This window comes from Nannobrachium achirus (genome assembly GCF_963921795.1).
Source record: "Nannobrachium achirus genome assembly, chromosome: 17".
NCBI classification, from domain to species: domain Eukaryota; kingdom Metazoa; phylum Chordata; class Actinopteri; order Myctophiformes; family Myctophidae; genus Nannobrachium; species Nannobrachium achirus.
This window is the reverse complement of record NC_137824.1, coordinates 37484066-37503633: the sequence shown is the minus strand read 5'-3', so window position 1 is coordinate 37503633 and position 19568 is coordinate 37484066. Positions and strand designations below refer to the sequence as shown.

At 41.7% G+C, this 19568-nt stretch overlaps 1 protein-coding gene across 1 annotated transcript in view; it reads left to right on the top strand.

The window, feature by feature from the left end:
- The window catches only part of LOC308301539 (teneurin-3), a gene marked incomplete at its 3' end in the record, with an annotated part of 266579 nt that overhangs the window by 58403 nt on the left and 188608 nt on the right, over nucleotides 1-19568 (top strand). The gene's annotated exons all lie outside the window — the stretch shown is intronic.

Sequence of the window (19568 nt, the reverse complement as noted above, 5' to 3'; positions counted from 1 at the left end):
GCATCGAGACCGGGTATGCATTATTACGCATTATTTTATGCTTTAGCTATTAAAAAAATAGCAGATATACAAGCTCACAGCGAGCTTGTAGATCTGCTATTTTTGAAAAATCGTGAAATCGTTAAAAAGTCTTTGAATATTTTGACCCAATTCTATAAGTGTCTTCTGAATCCTTCTAAGGTTTTTTTGAAAAATTTCTGTTTCTACAGTATGTCGGCGGTGCTCAAACTTTTTCATGTGAAGGACCCCCAAAATGATATGTATTTGGCCATGGACCCCACATCTCAAAATATTGTATCAGGGACCCCCCAGGAGCAAATATATGAGTTACAAATGTTCGCTTTTAAAACAATATATTCAAAGAAAATACATTTATTTTTTATTTTTTTCAAAAATAGCAGATCTACAAGCTCGCAGCGCGGCACTCGGTGCCGCGCTGTGAGCTTGTATATCTGCTATTTTTCAATAGTTAAAACATTACATAATCCTTGGCCTAAAAGGCTTAATTGAACTAGGACTAGGATCGGGTGTGACTGGCATCCTTTAACCAAGTATATACTTGCGGCAACAACAGGGTTATATCCTAAGGAGAGACCGGTGGCATTTAGTTTTCATCCTATCTTGTATTATAGCCACTTCCTAAAGCTTTGTTTGTGCTGTGTGAACACAGCACTCCGCCTCGCTATCGCTATCGGCACACTGGAACGCGTTATCATGAAGAGAAAGAGAGAGTTGCAGCCTCTCACCTTACACTTTTGTAAGCAATATCACCATTTCCCAGGACTCCCAGTGCAAATATACAGGCTGTGAGGGTCATTCATTTCTGCTTTTTCCACCTTCCCTCCCAGTCCTTTACTGCAGGGTTGATTTGTTTATCTGTTTGTGTTTAGCCCCTGGCCCCAATCTTCACAGAGAAAGAGGGTTTAGCATTTAAATTGGTTGATCTGGCACGCACTGTGCTAAAGCTGTTTTTAAAATGTTACATTGATGAAAGGCACACACTAATCCCGCCGGGTGTTGCGACCTTATCTGACTAAACACCTGACAATGAGATTTTGTTGTCGCCCGGGAAACACAAAGACTGCCGCTAAAACGTGTCTCGCTACCAGGATTGACCTCGCCATCACCAGGTGCAACTGTAGCCTCAGGTAGGCTCGGCGCCGAGTGGTAGCCCCGGCGTGAATTCTGCCATGAATTAATCAGTACAGAAACCTGTTGTTGTTCTGGAGAGCTTCGATAACGATTACACGAGGTGCTTCAAAGTCGAGGTCTCCGTTTTACACTGATATACTCTTTGAGCTGCTAACTGATACCTTTGTGCTGTTGGAGGCGGTTGACAAGAACACTAGGCAATACCTCAACAAGTGAGAGTGAGTATGTTGTTGAGCCGCCGATGTTTCAACTAAACGTTCATTCATATAGCCCTGCTACTTAAAACCCTATACACTTTGAAGTACTGTACGTCAAATAGCGAAAAGGCTGATCTACACGTTCACAACGGACGTGTCACAATGTGACACGTGAGCTTATAGATCTGCTATTTTGGAGCGGTGCTCCTTCACCCCCAAAATGATGTTTTTTCTATTGATTACTCACGCCATGGAGGCTTGATTCCTGCCAGCTCACTCCAATGTTCTTTAGGTCTTGGAGTGTGAAGCGTCTCCAGGTGTTTCTCTGTCTACCCTGTTTCCTCTTTCCCTGTGGAGTGTAGTGCAGAGCCTGTCTTGTGATGTTATTAGTGTCCTTTCTAAGGGTGTGGCCTATGCAGTTCCACTTTCTCCTTTTTTGATGATAGTGTGATCCTCCATACAGGGTTCCCACACATCTTTACCAATTAATTTCCAAAACATTTCCAAAACTTTTCCAGAATATTTAACCCGATTTCCAGGACTATATAATAATAATAAAGTCGGAGGAACACAGTTTTATTGTGAAAATAGCCGATCTACATGCTCACAACGCCTCGCGTTGCGAGGCGTTGTGAGCATGTAGATCTGCTATTTTCACAATTTCTGCCTCTAATATTTGACAATTTGGCCAATGTTTAATTTGTCATTTTAGAGGTATTAACAAAATGAATAACCAAAGACAATGCATAGCTATTTTTTCCAGGACCTTCCAGGACCCTTGATCAATTCCAAAACTTTTCCAGTACTGGAAAAATATTTTTCTAATTTCAAAATATTTCCAGGAATTTCATGACCGTGGGAACCCTGTCCATAACTCCTCATTTGTGGTTTTGATGGGCCACCATAGCTTGAGGATGGAACGCAGGCATTTGTTAACAAACACCTGGAGGGCAGGATGTTTACCTGTTTTAGCCAAATATTTGTCTATTTCCACAGAATGTTTGTTTATGTTCTTTTTTTTTAATTACATTCTTATGTAACCAGATTACCAGAATAGGGACATTAGGGTTCAAAATGACATCCACAGTTCTCAATTCGCTCTTTTCCAAGGTTGAAAATCTAAGTACAGTAGGTAAATGTCAGCATGTGTTTGGTACTGTAGTGTCTCATGTGTGATGCTCAGCTGGTGTCCATGGTCCCTCCCTGACTGCTCTCTCCGCTGCTGCTCTCTCAACACACATTTTATTGCACTTGTTTTAAACTAACAGGGAGGCAGAGGGGGAATTAATCAGGAGAGGGTTTCATCACCCTTTAAGGAATCTGTGCGTCTTTATTGGCTCCGTCTGACAAACACTCACGCCTCACTGTCCGTCATCGTGAGGACCTGATTGAAGACAGGTCCCGGGAGTGTTGGCACTGTAACTCTAAAATGTAATCCTGCAGTGAGCATTTGTCCTCCGCTCTCGGCACTAACACTACTTCTGATGTAAAACTCATCCCCCGATTTCTCACTTCCCATTGTCTGCCTCTGGAGACAAGACATTTAGTCAATACCGATGCCTATGAATATGGAAGAGACATACGGGCCTTCACCTGTAATTGGCAGATGTGATTTAGAGCTAAATCGGTGGGATTATGTAATGGACAGTAGCTTGAATAAACGTCAGCGAAAGGTCAACACTTGTTGTCTTTAGTATTACATAACCTTGCATGATAAGATACATGAACTAGTGCCATAAGTGATTAATTTGTCAATCAATTTGTACAGTTGGATTTCAGTCATTTACAGCAGTGGTTCTCAACCTGTGGGTCGGGACCAAATTATTTTGGGGGGTCCCCAGATGATTAACTTCATGTGCAACATTGTTTTCTCACTCAACAGTAAACAATCCAACATAAAGTTTAAGTGTATAGAGGGTATATGTACATTTCTAAAGTTTTTTAATACCTCTAAAATGGCTAATTAAGAGAATAGCAGATCTACATGCTCACAACGCCTCGCAACAGATCGGCTATTTTCACAATAGAACCATGTTATACAAAATGTAATGTCTCAACTCTTAGTGCTCGGCCTCGGTTTGGGGGGGTCCCCAGTTAAAATATGATTATTTTTGGGGTCACGGACTGAAAAGGTTGAGAACTGATTTACAGAAAGAAGTGGCTGTGGCTCACAAGGTAGAATGGCTGTGTGGGAACCGGAAAAGTCCTCGGTCAAACCCCAGCTCCTCCTTACTTTGTGTGGAAGTGTCCTTGAGCAAGACACTGAACCCCTACTGTAGCTGCTCCCGATGAGCAGGTTGGTACCTTTGCACGGTTGCCATCGGTGCGCGTTGGATAAACGTACTATGAAACATTCAGAATTGTAAATGTACGTAGCAGAGTTTATATACAATACACTGTTTCTTGTATATACTGTAGATTCATTATCGTAACTTTACTTAATATGAAACATGTGGATTCAGTTTTAGTTGGTAGGAACAAAAGATGAGTTTCCTTCTGTTTCCCTCAGGCATCAATCAAACCATTATCTCATCTAATTATAGGCTTTCTGTCTGTGTATACTGTCTGTCTGTATGACACAATTATGATCATGATGAGGTCATGATTATTGCATATAACTTGAGACGACACTGAGACATTTTGAAGCTATTTGACCTCCTTGCATTACATTACCTACTGTAGATCAATGGCTTTGAAACTGGTTATGCCCCCGTTATCACTGTGTAAAACACATTTTCCAATGTATTATTTTCATAAAATACTACATCACATAACGATGAACTGTGATTTTGTAGATCAACTATTACCGCTATTTTTGAAAATGTGTGCATACACAAATTAAAAAGTAAAACATTTAAAATATAAACAATTTAGGCACACATTTCTTGATAGTGGTTACAATATCTTTGGAGGGTTTAGAACTTGTGTCACAACACACCAGTGTGCCTCGGCACACTGTTTGGGAACCACTGCTATAGAGGACAGAAGTTAATAATAATGTATGTAAATGGTGCATTTTGGGCTTAGCTATACAGTAGCTTTCTGTGATGCATCTTCTTAAACTGCGTTTGTTATCATTTCTTTGGATTTTGTGCGTCCAAACCACAGCGTCAACTACCTTCCCTTTACAAACAGCTTCATTATTTGCTGAGTTAAATTAAGTTAAAACGCTACTATCCTCTCATTAATCTTCATCTGCCTTGTGGGATGGGAATTCCAGAAGGAAAGAAAATGGGGGGAGTGGGGTAGTGGAGGCACCATTGAAATGCTTATGCAAATTCTCTCAGTCCGTTGTGTATTAATGCTGAAGTGTCCCAACTGTTGGAGTGCCACTGTTTCAGTGTGACTTATTGTTTTGAGTTGATCAAGAACAAGGCTAGAATATACAGTGTGGTCATACAATATTCATCTGAGGAATGAATCTTGCCCAGCTGCTCTCTGTGAGGAAAAAAATAAATAAATACTGTAAGAGAAAAGTTGACAACGTATTGTTTCCCTCAGCCATATGTCGCTGGCTACCGCCTTTTCTCTGAGACTTCGCTCTTCACTTTCACTTTGTGTGTGTGTGTGTGTGTGTGTGTGTGTGTGTGTGTGTGTGTGTGTGTGTGTGTGTGTGTGTGTGTGTGTGTGTGTGTGTGTGTGTGTGTGCACGCGCGTATGTGTGTGCGCGTGCGCACGTATGTGTGTGTGCGTGTGTGCACGTGTGTGTGTGTATCTACACACCATCACACCATGGCGCTTTTAATGAGTTTAATTGTGTAGGGCTCCGGTGTGAAATGAGTCAGGCGGGTGCCAGTGCAGCTTAGTCACCCTCTCCTCCTACGGCTGCCATTTGGTGAACAGAGGGGAGAACACGTGGAGAACAGGGGGCCGTCTGCAGGGGCCGCAAATAGCTGAAGTGTCGACAACATCGCTCCCTTATCTAATTGGGGCAAAGCAAACATGATTAGGCCCCTTTCTGAAGGACGATCAGTGTCGCGACTCTCGTCACACCTCTCTGCGGAAAGGCAGACCAAACTGTTTGATCTGTAGTTCTCAAAGTGGGGCCAGGGATCCTGGAAGGGGTTCCAGGGTGGTCCCCCCAGCAAAGACACAGGTTTAACCACTTTTACAACGTGTCACGCTCGCGATGCGTTGTGAGCTTGTAGATTGCCGATTTTTTAAACCTTTTTTTCTAAAGATTCGGGGGTCGCCCTGGCTCAAAATCGTTTCAGATGGGGCTCCGTGTTCAAAATGAAATGCATATTCACCTTTTATTTCCATGATCATTCTTAGAGGTAGTTTAAGTTAAAGCTTAAGGTTTATGTATATAAACGCAAAAGCGATGGTTTCTTGCCAGCACATTGAATAGACTATTCTGTTATCCATATACTAGTGATGAAATAAATGCTTTAAGGTTCCTTTCTTTCCATTTGCAATATAGAGGATGTTCTTAAAGTAAAGCTCAAGGTCAGAAGCAGATACTTTCGAGCCTGTTCAAGGCCGCTGCCGCCATCCACCTTTACAAGGTATACGGACACGGAATGGGGGGGCTTTGTTGTGCCACTGTCGAGGTGACAGCGGCGGATCTAGTCACAAAGCCCAAATGACATCAATGTAAAAGGGACAGCCGGCAGGGCGGGACAGGGGCGTGACATTTAAGGTCCCTGCACCTTTCTGCCATGAACTGCTTCTCTTCTATATCGATGTATTTCTGATTGCACAAACACGTTGCTTGCCTGAATACGGCATTATAAATGTATGCTGTAGTCTGTACATGTCCCAATCTATCTGACACACACATACACAGGTCCATGTTTTTTTTTTTTTTTTCAATAGAAAAGTATGCTTTTATTTTGTGAGAAAAATGGCAAGATGTGAGTCAATTCATGACGCCTGACCTTAAAGTCCTTTGCACACAGACACGTTTTTTTTCGCACGGAAAAAAACAGAGATTACATTTTTTAAAAGAAAATAATGATTCTTTATGACCTCATGCACATCGGCTCCGAATTTGCCATGCGGCAGGTGTCTGCGGAAGTGCGTTTTTTCCTGACCGAACCCAGTTCGGTTCGTGCGTCTTGTCGCATGCGGTAAAAACATATTGACTCCTTTTATGACTCCTTTTTGGATCCGCAGTGTGGATTCCGCACAGCCTTGCACACCAAATCCAATGCGTTTTAATCATGCAGCAAAAGGAAAAAAACGCAACGATCCTGTGTGCAAAGCCCTTAACAATAGATTTAAATCAGTTACCTTAAATCAGGGATTCCCAGACCTTTTAAGCTCAAGACCCAAAAGATAATTTTGCAGTGCCCCAGAAAATATTTTTTACATTTCTGAAAGATTTAATTAAACACATGTTTTTAAATAGAAAAACAAAACAAAACAAATAAATGTAAATTTGCTGTAATATAGAGAAAGATATATTTTCATGACACATTAAAACTGGTCTATAAATAGATCACACACAAACTTGTGAGAGGGTATTTTGTTATCTACACAGTATGTGTGCGTTATTGTTGTAAATACACAAGACAGGGTATAACAACCGTATGTCTTTTGTGACGTCATGTTGATGAGGTGGTACGGTGGATCTGAGATTATTATGAAGGAACTCCCCACAATGTGAAATATATTCAAGGTAGGACTTCCTTGGCCTGATGGCAGTGCGCGTTGATCAGTTCAGTGGTTTGCGAGATTAGCTGCAGCGGATGGACGGAGGGATGGACACAAGGACACATGAATGCTCTTCTAGACTGCTCGCCCCTTTGGCGCCACGCCGTAATAAAGTCTACCAACAGCTGCCATCTCAAGTTGTGTGTGAGAGAGAGGAGAGAGAGTGAACTAAAGAAAGGGAGAGAGAATTAAGTGATTTTTGTAACTTTATACTTTTTGACAATAGCGAGTGAGTTGCGCAACTTTACTATGCTCTTCTTATTTTTGAAAAAAAAAACTGGCTTTATGTAACTTGGTGGAGGAAAATGCTTCAATGCCAGAGTTTCTGTGACTGCCATGGCATCAGTCCATTTTGTGACGGTATTTTGTAAAATAAATGCAGACAGTAGGCTATAGGTTGTAAAGTAGCAGCAGCTGTCATCTTAAACAGCATAGTGTAACTATCGCTGCCGCTGTTGTGTAACACGTCACACCTCTGATTCTAGAACACTGGCATCGGCATGTGAAAGCACACACAAAGGCGGCTTTATTCGGTTCTGTGTAAAAAAACAGGCAAAACTTATTTATGCCACTATTGCGGGATCTCTGTATGAAATGGCTCGTGTTGCAGTTGCACATCTCCCTGCATTTCAGACCACTCGTCTCACATTCCTGTCATACTCTGAGTGGTGCAGAGCAGTACATGAGACATTTGAGTTGTGTAGTGTTACAAACCTGGCTCAGCAACAAATATGAGAGACCACACGCTAATGAAAAGGTGAAAAAAGGGTATTTATTAAACCAAGCATAACAACTTTGCACACCGCGTTTGTGTTTGATCTTTCATGTGTCTTTCATGGGTGTAGGTTTTTGTGTTGTTAGGGAGCCCCTAACCTAAAACCTTTTCATTTGCATTTAAAATATAGAATCTTGGGCGCGCCCGCTGGCCTATTGACCAGGCGCATACCACTTAGGCATTGCCACATAGGCATGGATACCTGGCGGCGTCCCCGGTTCGATTCCTGATCCGGAAGACCTTTGTCACTCCCCATCTCTCCCCCCATTTCCTCAGTCTACTATCCTATCAATAAAAGCCCCAAAAAAACTAATCTTTAAAATCTTGAAGGTGTCCTGGCTGCTCAGCAAAAAGGACCAAACTCGTAGGACAGCAGCACTTTCATGTCCTTATAGGACACTATCTTCAGGTGCAAAGAACTACCTCTGACAGACATCTTAACACTGGCACTCTTGGAAGACAGACAAGTGAAGAGAACTAGAGTGAAGGAGACAGGAGAGAGATAGAGAGAGGGTCATCACAATAGCTCTGAAAGAGTCGCTAATTGACAGGATGAAAAGCCAAAGAGATCTATTAGAAGTTTGAAATCCAATCTGCACACAGTAGAAACAGCTCTATTTGGTCTTATTGTGTGAGTAAATGGACAGAGTTTTAAAGAGAAGGTAAATGGATTTCATGGACATGAACTGTGTGGACTGCCATTCTACTGCTCTTATCCTATTTTTTTTAACAATGTCTTCAGCTATTCTATTCTGTTCATTGTTGCCAATTTAACTGGGAACTGTCTATTAACTGTGATGCTGGTAAATCAGACCAAAATTAAAACAATTCCACTGAAGTTGCTAGTCTAAAGGAGACAATTATGTCACAGAAATTGATTATCATGGTGCACTGTATTACTTCAAGCTATACTTCTATGATCAGCTTAATACTATGGACCATAACAATCTCTTCTAGATAGATAGACAATAGTAATAATGCTTAGCCAAAACAAAGAAAAAAAAGTGTCCAAAAGTATGTGCAAAAAAAGTGACCAGTGTCGAGTCACAACAAAGAAAAGAAAAACGCAGATGGATACCCCTCTCCGCAAACCCAAGAAGGATGGGGGAAAGTCATTTGGATGGCACGGGATGGAAGTTTTCTATAGCAGCAACAATTAATTGCTCCTACTCCTCTGTCATGAATATCCCCTCATTTAGTCAGATGTTATGTTATATCTTAATTCTTGTCCTTTGTATTTGACTCATCAGTGTGCTGGCGGCACATGCAGAGCCCGGGGACTCCAGTTGCAATGCCAGTACAGTACCTTGGTCAAGGGCAATGGCAGGAGTGTGTCCTAGCATTCATTTTGGTCTTGTGGTGTGGGAGGAAACTGGAGTACCCACAGGAAACACACACAAACACGGCAAGAACATACAAACTCCACACCGAAAGTCCCTTGCTTGGGTTCAAGCAGGACCTTCTTGCTGTGAGGCAACAGTGCTAACCACTGTGCCACCATGCCACCCTAACCCCTACTGCACGTAATTATATACTACTTGAACAACTAAAATCTATGTCCAGTTGAAACAAACATTCTTTTGACATTTCCATTCTAGGTCAGCTTGCTGCTCAGTTTGACTTGTATTTAAGCTGTGTTCATACTGTTTCAGACAAGCAACGTCCCATGCCAGCTCTGGGCATTTATACACAATACATCGGCTCACTGACATGCGCCCTGTGTCTATGGACACAGTGTGAGTCGTTATACATTTCTGGACCTACAAGCCCAGAGGTTCACAGGCTGTGAGATGTTGATGTTCCAAATTATATCCATGAGCCAACAAATCTGTCTCACAGGGGTTGTCTTACAGAGTATAAATCAGGATTTAGTCAGCTGGCTGATCAGCTCATTGGTTAGCTTGTTTCGTATTATGTCAGCTTGTATAGTCTTCAGTCAGATTGACTAGACGTGGGTCAGCTTGGGTTATTCTTCTGTCAGCTTGGCTTGTCTTTGTACAACTTGGCCATTCTCCTGTCAGTTTGGCTAGACTTCGGCAAGCTTGGCTTGTCTTCCGTTAGTTCGGCTAATGTTCTAACATCTTGGCAAGACTTCTGCCAGTGGCGGCATCTTCTTTGTTGTGGTCAACAACATGTCTCTGGTCTCAATCCTGAGAGACCGTTGCGGGTGAAGAGGTCAGAGTATCCCCTGTGTGTAATAGGCTTTAATCACAGCAGCCATTTTGGAGAGAAGTTGGGTCTCTTCTCACTTCCTTCACAGGGGTTTTTTGCTAGAATCGGCCTCATGGTGGCGCTAGAAGAGGGCCATGTGAGAAATGAGGGGTGGCGGAGATATGAGTAGGGCAAAAGTGTGACGTGACGTGGGACAGACTGACTGACTGACTGACAGCCGGTGGAGGTTTTGATTGTAACTGCGACCTGACGGTCGCAATGAAGGCTCTGTTCCATTCTGATCAAACAGTGTCAGGGTGCTGATATTGGGCATGTTGACTCACTAGAAACACTCTGCTACACCAGTGGGTCTCAAAGTGTGGTTCAGGTACCCTCATGGTTCCTTGGGGGTTCCAAATGACTCCGTAAAGGACATTTGGTTCCATTTGTACACTCTCTGAGTTGTGGGAGTACTTGAACTAAAAGGTTTGATAACCACTGTGCTACATGAAATGGAACAGAGCCTTCATTAGTATTGGTAACACATTTGAAGGAAGTGAGAAGAGACCCAACTTCTCTCAAGTATGGCTGCTGTGCATAATAGCCTATTCCAACAACCCCTGATCAATGGTTCACTCAACACTGAAAACACTGCAGTGACTAACTCTGCTCATGCTGACACATCCAACACTAAACAACCCTCATGCACTTAAATAGAATTTAATTTCTTAACTCTCCAACAGCATGCCCACACACAACACAAGTGCACACGTACAGTTTGTATGAAACCTTCTTCAAATATATTATGAACGCATTTACCGAACCGCAAGTTTAAAATGGCACTTTTCTCTTTTCACCTTTTACAAGTTTTTTGGCGATTGTCCCATTATATCGGTTCCTGCGATAATTATCTCTAAAAGCGTGAAATTCTGCTGAGCCGCAGTATTTCACCTTCACCTTCCAACTGTTCCATCTGTTGCAACTGTTTGCTGTCATGCCTCTTTGAAATGTAGCTCATCTGTTTATCTTGTACCTATGAAATGGCTCTCAATGCGTCATACATATTTATTATATCACTTATATCACACACGTCTATTTAATTTATACACCTTTGAGAAGGTTTATAATGTTTAACAAATGCTGTATTTTGAATGACAGACACATTTCCGTACATGTATCCTGACCTTCAAACCAAATGAACACTTTGTAACTCAAAAGTATCTCAACATTCTGTTGTTTGAAAGCCCAGAGGGCTCTTGCAAATGGAACAAAGGCATTACAGTTGTTCAGTGAGCCTGCAGTAAAACAGTGAGACTTGTAAATGGCTCCAACTCTAGATGTTCACCCTGTAATATATCATAATTAGAATATAAGGAAAGGTCATCCAAAGATATTGTTACTGTGGCCATTGGCCATGCAACTGTAGGTGGATTGAGAACGCCAAATCACACACTGCAGATAAAAAGAAATTCTCAGCAACCTATTGAAAATAATAGACGGTACTTTACTGTACACTATCCTATACACACAAACGCATTTGCATAAATGAAGCATTGCGGCAGTTCAGACAGAACAGTAGAGCAGTAGTTCTCAAACTTGATCATGTCAAGTACCCCCAAAATGACACTTATTAGCCAGCACTATAGCAGTGATTCCCAACCATTTAAGGACTACCAGTTTGACATGCATTAGGGTGCGGACCCCATTTAATGGCATTTCTATCTCTGAGACCCCAATTTATATTTTAAAATCAATGTTAATTTAACTCTGAGAGTGTACAAATGGGTGTTAGGGTCCATTTGGTTCAATTTGTACCCTCTCTGAGTTACAGACCCATAAGGGTCCATTTGGTTCCTAACTAGGCTTATAATTTAGCTGAGGAACCCCTGGAACTCCCTCAAGGACCCCTTGCGGTCCCCGGACCCCACTTTGAGAACCAACGCGTCACTGGTTTCAAAATGTTCCTGAAAAAAAAAAAAAAAAAAAAGTATGTGTCATTAACTAATATCCGTTATTCCTTTTCCTACTTTGTAGTGTTTTGTGTCTGACTGTACTGTACCATGTGCTGTACATTTCTGACTAATAACGTATTCAATGAATCATTAAAAAAAAGGTCAAAAAGTCAAGAATGCACCAGCTCATGGTGGCCTTCATAGTTTGAGAGCTGACATTCATAGTTTCACTCGACTCTGATCTTTCATTACAGTTGCATTGTCATTGTCCCCTCCGCTCCTCCACCCTGATCCCCTCCTGCACAGAGAATCTCTGATTTTGTGTGTATCATGCAGAGGGATATTAAATATAGCTGAAACCCTATAGTGTGCTGCTCAGATTAATTGGAAACATCCCCAAGAGCAAAACCTTCGTGCAGAATATAATTGACATTTGTTGTAACTAGCCCTTACCCGTTCAAAGATATGAGCTCCAAAATGATGTGCAGTGTGTGGGTTATGGGGTGCACACAGTATATGAGGGATGGAAAGTAACTTTAACTGGTGCTTGCATGATGTAGGAGCATCAATGTAAGAAACCCGTTTCGTTTAATGGCTACAGAGATACTGTGCGCCCCCCCCCCCCCCCCCAGCCCACCCGCCCACCCGCCTGCACACACACCCGCCTGCCTGCACACACACACACACACACACACACACACACACACACACACACACACACACACACACACACACACACACAGAGAGCTTGTTAAACATGTTGCCTCATGCTAGATGCAGAATAGATGTGCCTCAAGCTAGATGCAGAATAGATAGTAGATACACCATTAAAATGCTAATATACAGTATATGATTTGTGAAAGTGACAAACGGGCTTCACAGTTATGTTAGGTGTGTTCTAGACCTTACCCGTTCAAAGATATGTGCTCCAAGTTACTGTAAGACCCGTCTGATGACGGAGACGCAGTCGTCCACGGTGCTTGCACGATGTGGGAGCATCATAATGTAAGGAGCAGCCCATGGAGGAGTGTATATTTATGATGGATACAAATAATTTAACAGCAAAATTAGGTGAATAGAAGTATGGGGATGTATGCACTTACTGTCTCCACATAGTTTTTTCCATACCCGTTGGAAGATGACCCGGTGCATGCATGACCCATGAATGCAGAGAGAGAGAGAGAGAGAGAGAGAGAGAGAGAGAGAGAGAGAGAGAGAGAGAGCGCGTGTCTCTTCACTGCAACATTCCTGTGAGAGAGGTGTGTGTGGGGCTATGGGATCCCATGGCCTGGAGGAACGGACCGTAACCCTGACAACAGGCTGAGCTGAACAGGCTGTGCACCATAAAAATGCTAATATACAGCATACGATTTGTGAAAGTGACAAACGGGCTTCACAGTTATGTTAGGTGTGTTCATATGCTAATGGTGATGCGATTTCAGATCAATTGCTCCAGCCACTGAGGAGAAACGCTGTTTCAGACAGACAGACAGACAGACAGACAGACAGACAGACAGACAGACAGACAGACAGACAGACAGACAGACAGACAGACAGACAGACAGACAGACAGACAGACAGACAGACAGACAGACAGACAGACACTCACTCACTCACTCACTCAGTCAGACATTCGCAAAATTATAGTATAGATAGAGATGGTCTTAAATCCTTTGACATGAGTATCTTTACCTGAATCAGGGTTTGTCGTTAGTTTTCGTTGCGTGATAAAAGGCTCTGATTTTATCTGATTTTAATGCTGTTCACATGTCTTTTAGATACACAAATTGAAAGTTATGGCATTCACCGTCTTTTAAGAATCCTTCGTACTCCCATTTGCCATTCGTCTCCATAGACTTCCATGTAATTTATAGTGCACGGATCATGCACACCCATGCCTAGATAATGCACCACGTGTGTCCACATTGCTCACAGCTTTCAAACAAAAAAATCCGAATGGAAATCCGTTCAGGCATTCATGAGATAGCAGTCAAAGATGGCTGCCATGTTTGAAAGATGGGGTTGCTATGGGGGTTAAACATGCAATTTCGCGATTGCTATCATGCCTACTACATTTTTGGGGGTCAAAAAAATAAAAAAAATAAAAAAAAACATTTTTGAAACATTTTTTTCTTTTTTTTTTCAAAAACGGGAAATTCTCGGGACTATCGGGCCTGGCAGGTAAAGACATTGAAATAATCTCGGGACTATCAGGCCTGGCATACAATGAGTTAATTAAAAGCCATGCACTATGCGGCATTGTCTTTTCAGAATTCACAGGCCCCAATGCAACCACATTACGTGCATTGCCATAGTTACGCCCCTGCATCCCCATAGCTGTGGAAGTTGACTGCGTGTGCTCTGATAGGGGTGAACCGATGATCTCCAAGACTGAGATATACATTTTCCCCTGTAATATACTGTATGTACAGGATCAGCATTGGATGCAATCAGGGAGACCAACGCAGTTTTTAATATAATTGATGAGTATCATTAACATTTTATCAGTCGTGTCAAATCCTAAATCCAAGAGGATAGCATCAGTTTTAATCTAAGATCACTGAAATTGATTGTGATCAGAGCCGTCTCTGTGCTGTGATTACACCTGAAACATGACTGAAACCTTCCCAGAATCTTGTTTTAATGTATCGCAAGATCATTTCATTGTAAACGACCTTTTCGAGTAGTCCTATCTTGCTAATAAAAAGGAGATTGGATATTGATCTATAATTAGTTTGAGTCTCACTACCTGAAGACTCTTCAGCAGTGGTTTCACAATAGCTGTTTTAAAAGCATCTGTAAAAATGCCTGACTCTAGACATCATTTTTGATGATTGTCCAAACGGCAACACTGTCACGAGTCAAGACATGCTTAAAGGAGAATTAATAGTGGCATTACCTACGACAGACATTAACTCTTTGAGTGCCCCCTTTTTCACCACTAGAGGGCCCCAATGACCAGAGAATTCTACTTAGACAGTGCTGGTATATGCACAAGCCCTGCAGCCATGACATGCCTGAACACTTTCCTTTGTGCATGTACAGGAAGAGGATGAAGTTAGCTTGAAGTTAGCTATTGGCTACCAAGCATTTTAGAAGATCTATTTTCTGCAATTTAGCCTCGATTAAACCTTGCACACCTCATGCATGGGAAAAAAACAGAGAAGAATGAGCTCTAAAAAATCCAATGCAATCCTGGATTGCATTGGAGTGGATTTGTGCAGTTTGTTCACAGCTTTCAAACAAAAAAATCCGATTGGAAATCCGTTCAGGCATTCTTGAGATAATAGCCATTATGTTTTACATGTTATGTAAACAAAAATGGCTGCCCTGTATGTTAGATGGGGTTGTATGGGGGTGGAACATGCAAAATCGCGATTGAAATCATGTTCACCAGATTTGATGGGGTCCAAAAAAAAAAATTCAAATTTTTTTTTTTCAAAATGTTTTTTTTTTTTTTTTAAAGCCGAACTAGTTCGGGATCGGCACTCTGCGATACGCTAATAAAGCCGAACTAGTTCGGGATTGGCACTCAATGAGTTAACAGAAAAAAATAAATAAAAAAAGATTTTCAAGCTCTAGAAATTGAAACCGACCGCTCCTGTCTGGAGCTGTGGTCAGGTCGGGCGAATGGACTTTTTGGGGAGAGAACAACACAAACTAAAGGTGAGAGAACCTCCGAGTCCGGAATTCTCCTTTAAAGAATTGTGGACGGGGTCAAAACGAGAGGTGGACCGGTTGCTCTCGGCAACGATATGCTGCGGATCTGCTGCTGGTGAATGTATTCATTGTAACATGTTTGTTATGTAATATAATATAGTATAAGGATCACCAGTGTCAATAAGGCTGTGATTTTATCATTGAAGATTTCAGCAAACTCCTCACATTTCAATACAGAGTCTTGTGAGAGAAGGTCAGTGGAAGAGGCAAGATTTAGCAGCTGGTTAATAGTTGAAAACAATATTCTAGGATTTCCGGCGTTCTCACTAATCAACTTAGAGAAATGGGTTTTCTGTGCTGCGTGTAGTGCCTTATTATAGTCAGTTATTGCCCCTTGTAAATGCCACAGTGAACTTGCAATTTATTTTTACTCTACTGCCTTTCCGCCAACCTGCGTTTGCTCTTAAGCTCTTAACAGAGTTGTTTAACCATGGAGATGTTTTCTCATGTGACCTCTTTTGATCCTTGAGTGGAGCCACACTTTTCAGAGCATTAGAGATACTGTACGTAAGATGGTGTAAGGCATCTAACAGTTTTAAATTACAGAAACATCTATATATTTAATTGGCACTAAATAAGAAACTTGCAGATATGGTCAGGAAACAATTAAAAGGGCAACCTTGAGCTGTGCTGCTCACTGCCTGATAAGTGATAACCTCAGAATACTTGACCTTTGACCACCATATGTTAGTTATGTGTTGAGTTACAGATCTGATGAAGTTGAATCTAACTGATTGATTGATTGATCGATTGATGGAATGAATTCTTAATTAGCAGGGTCGTTATCTCAAAGGTTATGCTAAAAGGAAAACACAAAAAGCCCAAGGGGTTTTGGTTCCATTGTGGCCCATTGTATCTATATGAAGATTCATGGCCCTTCTGTAGTGATTTGATGATTGCGTACAGAGTAACATATTGTAAATTCAGATACCGGTAACCTTATTCCAAGTAATTAGCTCACAACGCGTGGCGAAAATAGGGACATCAGGTTGAATGTGGTTCGAATTTGCATATGTATTGGTAAATTACTGCAACGTACTATACATAAGAATAAATGAATAATGGAATTCACAATTTTTTTTGTTTAGTTGTATATTATTGCAACAATAATGTGTGGTTATCAAAGACTTGCACAAATGTTCACAATAAAACAAAAGCAGATCTACAAGCTTGCAGCACGGCACTCTGTGCCACGCTGTGAGCTTGTATATCTGCTATTTTTCAATAGCTAAAGCATACAATAATGGTTAAAGTGGTTAAAAATCTAACATGACACAGATTCGCGTTCTCTGTCTAAATGGCTTTAAAGATGGTGAAAGGACATTTTCACCATAATAAAGGGCAATAATGGTATGTGCGTTTTTTATCCATAGATGGAGGCATGCATCTCTAGTTACAATGTTTGCCTGCCCTGCAGTAGTTTTGGAGAACAGTTCCCAAACAGAGGCATAGTTGGGGACGTTCCTGATCGCTGCTACTGTACAGTATTCCTGAAATTGAATAGAGACACTGTTGTTAGGCCAAGGCTTACCACCCACACATGACTTCTTATGTACTCTCCCATACCGAAGAAAGAATTAGTCAGATCAAGCTTAGCCTTCAGAGTTTAAAACGCAAGTCATTTCTGAGATAATCATTTTCACCCTTTATGTTTGGAAGGAGGACAGTCAGGCGAATCAGGCGGGATGCCTCCTTGACAAAACCTTGGAGGTAAAAAAATCAATGTCTGCCAAACAAAGTGAAATGTTAGGCTACCGCCGATACATGACAGATGAGGCTTTAGGCTGATATTCCTGAGGTGAATGAGGACTGGAACATAGGCAGGTCCTGTCGGCTGCTGTCAGGGAAAGCGGCTAAGAGACATTTTGAAGGACAGTTCATCTGAAGGCTGTGATGACTTTTATTGTTGAGCAACACAACATCAGCCTGTGTGAGAGTCTGTCTTTGAAATCATGTTTCAGGGTTAGGGTCGGCTGAGTGTCTGCTAATGAATTGTGATGGTAGTTTTCTGAGGGGGCCAGTCTCTTCTCTGATTTTGTTTTTACATTAATAAAACAACAATAAAAACAAAAGCGTGCATGTTTGATGGATTGTCTAAAGATAGCTATATTTTGCTCTCACATCTGCCTGACATATTTTGAGTAAACTCAGCTGAAATGGTTTTGAAGAGAGAAATGTGAGATCCATGTGGCCTGACTTACGTGAAGATGGGTGAAGTTGAGCTATATCACTTTGGAGGTTGGAAGCTGCCCAGCTACTGTAGCAGTTGTAGTGCAAAATTATGAAATACATTTCAAATCTTAGATTTGACCAAAGTTTCGGTTTGAGAACATTCAACTTTTAAAGCGGGATTATGTAACTTTTTTAATGAATGAAATTGTATTTTGTCCAACCTGTATGGTAGAGTATGTTAATACAATTTATTACACGGCTTGGTTGTTGGATGCTTGATCCAATTGGTCAATCACTGAATTTAGCTGTGTGTTATTTGAGAATAATGACCACTGAGCTCAATAACAGACTGCTGTCTAATCAAAGGCTCTGAGCACCTGCTCATATCAATCTGTGCTGCTTGATTTGATGCTGTATCCAACATGGCAGCCATGTGAAGAAACGCACAATGTCATTTACAGCTAAACATGGCTCTCAAGAATGTTTTTGAAAACATTTGAAGCGATAAAGACTCCTCCGCTTCGCGTTGGGATCTAATCATCCTGTCATCCTGATTTATTTCTCAACAACAATGACCGCTGTCAATAATCCCTTGCATAATTTATACAATTGATGTGGTTGTATTTTGTCTCCCTGCTCTTCTATTTAGACATTTAGACCAGTGGTTCTCAAACTTTCTCTTGTCGAGGACCACCAAATTGACACTTATTAGCCTGTGGACCCCCATTTGAAAAGATAAGTCAGGGACCCTCATATGAGAGAAGATTTTGACAGCTCTAGCAGTGATTTTCAACCATTTATGTCAAGGACCCCCAGTTTATGGCATTTCTATCTCTGGGACTCCAATCTATATTGTAAAATCAATGTTAATTTAACTCTGAGAGTGTACAAATGGAACCAAATGTACCCGTAGAAGAGTGCAGCTTTAACAAACAAAAACATGTACAGTATTGTAATTGCAAAATATGAAAAATAACTTTAAATTCATATCTTGCACAAGCAAAGAAATGAATATAAAATGTGCACATAAATGGAACTTTATTTTATTCAACCACATAAGGTCATATTTAAGCTATAGTGGCCATTTAAAACATAAACACATACTGTAAATGTAAAAGATGAATAATATATTGCTTTGGTGGTTGGAAGCCGCCAAGACAGCTTGCTTAGCAAATCAACTGTAACACATTGTGTTGACTCTGTTCCCATGTGCACGCTGTGCCTTCTGGGATCCCGCAGTGGCCTGTGCACGGCGCCGTGGGCCAGATCACATTGCTGATTGAGCATGCACGGTGCCTGGGAGGAAACGCAGGAAGTCTGTTGGCCGAGGGAAGAGACGGTGGTGGAGGGCTGTGCTGGTGGAACATTTCAAAAACACGAGTGGTGCTCCAGGGCTTTTTAGAGTGACCTTAAGGTGTGTGGGTGTGCGAATGTGTTCCGTACATGTTTGTAAGCTTCGGGGCATAAAGTGTAGCGTGCGTCCATGGAGGATATCAACGCTGCCCACCACTAGTAGGTGAGCCAGTCATTGTGCAGCACACCAGCGATTCTTACCATTGCTAGTCTCACTCTGTGCTGCTCTGTGGAGCAAGGGGAATGCAACAGAGTGGTATCCAACTATCCTTCCATTCATTGACCTGGCCCGGCGAGGGCTCTGATCAAAGAACGTTGTTGCATCAGCGAGGGCCCTTAGTGATGTACACTCTGTCTGAGAACACGCGCTAACACCTCTGTGCTCCCTTGAACTTGAAGTGCATTGGGAGGCATTAAACTAATTTGAATCTAAAAGCC